The following is a 5,465-nucleotide window of genomic DNA, read 5'->3' on the forward strand; positions in this document are numbered from 1 at the left end:
CCTATAAGTCACCTACTCGGTACATCGCAGTTGACTCTTAGGTGACGCATGGTGGAGTATCGATGTAAGTACTTTGCTACGGGGGTATCTACAGTATGGTGGCCAACGCTGGTACTTTGGTGTAGTACCAACATCGGCCACAAAGGGCTTGTGTACTCGGTAGTAGCAGCGGTAGTAGCCGCGAAGTAACATTGCAGCAGAGGTACTCCGTCGCCAGGAATCTTGTAGTGTATACATAATGGGCAAGTGGACTACGGAGAAGTCTAGATTTAAGCAGGCAAATAAAAAAATGCACACGAAATTTGCATGACATAAAATATTTCTGACTTTAATGTAGACTATACCACAGTCGATTTTTTGATATAATGAAAAATGTATTAATTTAGTTGAACTTGAAATTATACAGATGTTTATCACAAGTGATGTATTCCATATATTCCATAAATACACTACAAGATTCCTGGCGACGGTGTACCTCTGCTGCACTGGTACTTTGCAGGTACTACTGCTGCTACTACCGAGTACCCCATCCCGTGGTAGCCGACGTTGGTACTACACCAAAGTACCAGCGTCGGCCATCATACTGTAGATACTCCCGTAGTTGAGTACCTATGTCGGTACTCCACCATGCGTCACCTCCGAGTCAACTGCGGTGTACCGAGTAGGTGACTTATAGGCACACCATAGTGTGGGTACTTCTAATAGTCCTTCCATGGAAGTACCTGCACAGTAGCCGCACCTACTGTGTACCCATGTGTCACCTACTGTGTACCTCATGTGTCACCTACTGTGTACCCCATGTGTGAAGTAGCAATGAAGGTACTCTTGTCGTGTTTTTGCATTCCTAATCGAATCGCCCAGCGATCACCGTGATGCGCGTACTCACTCATATTTGGCCGTGACGACGAGTTACGAAGAAACATCATCATTTTCTCAGTTTTTAAACCAAAAAAAGTCAAAATTTCCTGATGTTTATGTCTTCAAATGTTGTGCATGTAAAGATTTGCTGACTTAGATCATATTGGGCACACAGTAACTCTTGCATTGTAAAAGATTTTGGAAAGAAAGGTTCGCCAAATCACCGTAGATAACACACACAATTTTCCTATTGGATGGACTGTACGTGATGTGGGTTGCATACTCCGTGATTTTCCGTTGGTGTTTTTGGCATTTTTCGTCACAGTATAACCACTTCAGTTGTCTCGAATGTTCGGTAAGTAACTGAAGCCGATAACTTAAGTAAGCTTTATTCTCAATTCATCACCAGTTTGATATTAAAAAACGTGCTAATTAATATTATTTATAATACCATGAATACGTGGTGCTTTGTTAGTGTTAAACTGTATGTTGACAGATGTAAAATGCAGATTAATGCCAGGCTAGTCTAGCCTATAAACATGATAAAAAACTTTAAAAGCATACTGTCACTGTGATTCGAGTCATCCCCGGGGAGTATTCTCTGTTCAGTGACAGTTTAAATGTGTATTAGGCGTAATTAAATATCTGGACATGCTAGACTAAATTAAATAATAAAAAAATGAGTGAGAGGCCTATCTATGCCGGATTTGTCGCCCTAAAAAAAGGGGACACGCCTGTGTTTAAATTAACATTAGCATGTGTTCCTCACGGACCAACCTGGGTAAACAAACAGGCCGGAGTGCCCATCTCTCTTTCAAGGACAAGGTGATTGGGGCAGACTCCTTCCTTCATGTAATGTTGCTGGGGGGAGGGTCAAAGTTTTAGGCCACTGTACGTGTGCCACCTTGTCCGTGCCCCTCACTACAGTGCCACCGTGGCCTAGCAGGGCGTATCAAAGACAATGCGAGACACAAATGATATATGTGTGCGGATTGGACATATACGATGCAAGCATAAGAAATTGTGCAAAAAATGAATATGATCGGGGCAAACTGAGAGGCCGTTATTAAATCTACTAAAACTTCAGTTCAGAATATAAATAAACACGTCATAGTCTGGCAAACAGGTGATACAGTATAAACATAGCCTACGATCTGTGCCTAACTTAGGCTAGGACTAGTCTAAAAGGGTCACCTGTTTGTATGATTTCTAGGCTATTACAGCAATTTTGGTTCACAATAGGCCTGTCAGTGACAATCAATGTAATATGTGTGTGTAGTCTGGATCAAAGAAGATACACCTTGTGTAGAGGGCACATGCCTAGGGCAGCTAGGCTTGCACAGATTAGGCTTCGAATAGGAAGTTGAGGCCGGGCTTACTATTTTAGTCAAATGACATGTCATTAAAAGATTGAAGGGTAAAAAACACTGAGGCCTAGGCTAATTGATAAATAATAGGGCGGGCTATTTTATAAGGCTTAGGCCTATCTTAAATTTTTAAAGACTATTCAGGTCACGGGTCAGGTCAGTATTAAATTCTGAAAAGTTAGGCCTACTATCGGCTTGGCTAATAAAATAACAACATACCGGTACAAATCATGTTTCTTGTACTTTCCTCATTCAATTAGGTCGGTGCCTTGAAGTGAACTGTTGCAGCAACTTAGCCACATGATAGTTGTGAGGAGAATGTGTCGATGCAACTAACGTCTACGTCTACAGAGTTTAGTCCAGAACGAACAGATTGTGTTCCATATAAAAGACCTGGTATGTGTAAGTTTTTTGATTTTAAGGCACATGCTAATATTTTGATTTCATGATGTGGTAGTGGTACAATCATAATTTCACTAAAAGACAATGATCCCTGCCATGTGACAAGGCACTAAACGATAATGTTCCACGTGACATGCCGAAATGACTTTTCCACTACTTTTGATGTGTGTATGTAGGGTCGCCATAAAACTAAATTTGTATTTACAATAAAACTCAAAATCTCTTGAATGTCCCTTTAATAATAATAAACAAACAAGTGCCCTTGGAATGCACAATTTACTAAAAGATGATTATGATCTCATGTAAGGCTGGCATTTTCGGTCGGGTAAACGGGTACCCGCCTGAGATTACATTACCAGGTAGGAAATACCCTCCCAGGTACCCGAAATTTAAAAAAAAAAAAAAAAAAAAAAAAAAAATTTTTTTTTTTTTAAAGTTTTATTTTTCGGTTTTGTAGTGTCCCTGGACCTAGACCTAAATGCTAGGATCATTCATGGTTGACCTAAAAAAAAAAAAAAAAAAAAAAAAATTCAAGATATTTTGTTATTTTAATATGAAAATTGATAATTTGTATTCATGTCATAGTCTATTAATGATTTCAAAATGCATTCAAATTCAATACATTTTGAAATCATTAATAGACTATGACATGAATACAAATTATCAATTTTCATATAAAAATAACAAAATATCTTGAAATTTTTTTTTTTTTTTTTTTTTTTTTTTAGGTCAACCATGAATGATCCTGGCATTTAGGTCTAGGTCCAGAGACACTACAAAACCGAAAAAATAAAACTTTAAAAAAAAAATTTTTTTTTTTTTTTTTTGCAATTTCAGTACCCGGTTACCCGCCCGAAAATTGCGGCGGGTACCCGGGTACAAAATTACCCGAAAATGCCAGGCCTAATCTCATGTGACTATATGAAAACGATCTTTCCTGAAAATCTTTAGAATCATAAAACTCAGCATCTCTGAATGTCCCATTAATGAAATAGTAATACAAATACTGAATCTTTACCAAGCTTCCACATCTTTAAACAGTCTTTGTGCACTTTCCATTTTAGACTTGTTTTAGTTTTTAGTATTAAAACGTCTTGTCTAAACTTGTCTTTAATTATGTTCCTTTTTTCAGATGAAAATTTGCACATTGCACAGGAAGGAACTGGCCTATACAGCAACAAGCTAAAGACCAGAGAATAGGATGGATGATCGTCCCTACATGAAATATCTTAAGTTGGCAATTGGATATTGTACCACAGTGAAACTGACCTATAGGGCACAGTTGCACAATATCAAGACATCAAGAACCCAACCCATCAGCTTTAATATCATACCTCAAAGAATAAGAAAAACTTTGGTGACAACAATGCATCTTGGTCAGAAAAGTATTAAAGGTTAAACAGGCGTCAAATTTCATATATTGTTAAAAACCACACCAAAGTATTCCTCTGATCATAATGAATCTGAAAAAGTATTGTTTGATCTATATAAGCACTATGTTCTCTATTTTAATATAAACAAAAATTTCAAGGGTCACATTTTTGGCTCCATGGGGATAAAATTTCAAACACTCTTTAAGATTTTCCTAAACAGTTACTCTAATTGTATGGTTTTTGATACCAATTCAAATAATGAATAGTTTGCACCATCTAAGATGTTTCGGTACATGATGACATGATGAATACTTTGTAGGGCTTTTAACTTTTTTCTGAGTAAGGTGTATTTTTTCTACCAAAGTTTTTCTGATCCCTTAAAGTCTTAAAGAACTAAATTGCAAGCTCCAACGACAAATATCGCACAATGTTTGAAATTCATGCATCATTTATCTACAAATGTTGGAGGGAAAACCATGACTGATAAAAAATTAAATTTAATGAAAAGAGTCATTGAATTAAATATAAAGATGAATATTCAGACCAGGGTCTTACTTAAATGGTGGTGTTCCTCAAGGCAATGTCATTGGTCCTGATTCATTCCACTGATGCCTCGGATAAGTATGTGGTTGATTTGACTGTTGGTGAGAACAGAGCCTATGATGGCACCAGCACAATACAAGCCCCAGTCTATGATGTTATGTACACTTTGACTGATAAAAACAAGTGGAGGCTGTCAGGTGTTGTTCATGTCGTAGTTTCCAATCTCTTTGTTTGGGCTCCCCATATTAGCATTTATCTGACATTCCCATTTGAGAATAATTTCTTATTATCTTGTTTTATCTTTATATGTTAAAATGTTTTTACATATTTCTAGTGTGCAATTAAACATGTTTTTCAGTATTGCAATTAGTGTAAAAATCATGTAGGCTAATTCAGCCACTCGGCTGCAATATGAACCAATACATAATATTGAAATTATTATACTTAGTTCTCTGGGTTGATGAGATGTACACATTTTAATCTTTACCCAGAGCAGCCAGTGCACAGAGCAGCGCGCACATCGTCTTGAAAAAACCCACCTATAGCAAACAACTATAATCTGTATACCTTCCTCGAGTCAGTAATTTAGGTATTGCTTTTTATTGTATCTCTAAAGGTAATGATGAGAAGTATACAAAAGTATAAATTTTCAGAAAGGAAATGATGCAAGGAATCCAAATAGCATAACAGATTCCTGAAAAAATTAATAGTTTTTGAGAAATTCTCAAAATTTTATTTCACTTTACTGACTCGAGGAAGGTATATGGACTATAGTACATCTGGTCGGGTTCGAACCGGCAACCTTCGTAATACTAGCATGATGCCTAACCAACTGAGCCACAGAGGCATGTTGCAGAATGGTTAGAGCGTCATTATAGTATTATGAAGGTCGCCAGTTCGAACCAGGCCAAATGCACTATTT

The 5,465-nt window shown here is 37.1% G+C and overlaps 1 long non-coding RNA gene across 2 annotated transcripts; it reads left to right on the forward strand.

Annotated features, from left to right (window-relative positions):
- The first annotated feature begins 582 nt into the window (after window positions 1–582).
- On the forward strand, window positions 583–4,003 carry LOC140151152 (uncharacterized). Of its 2 annotated transcripts, none has more exons than XR_011858904.1 (3): window positions 583–1,213; window positions 2,486–2,627; window positions 3,760–4,003. It is a non-coding gene; the product is annotated as an uncharacterized lncRNA (long non-coding RNA). The 2 variants fall into 2 exon arrangements; XR_011858903.1 differs by having other exon boundaries at window positions 584–1,213; window positions 2,486–2,621.
- The last annotated feature ends 1,462 nt before the right edge of the window (window positions 4,004–5,465 follow it).

The sequence above is a fragment of the Amphiura filiformis genome, chromosome 4, assembly GCF_039555335.1.
Source record: "Amphiura filiformis chromosome 4, Afil_fr2py, whole genome shotgun sequence".
Taxonomy (NCBI): Eukaryota; Metazoa; Echinodermata; class Ophiuroidea; order Amphilepidida; family Amphiuridae; genus Amphiura; species Amphiura filiformis.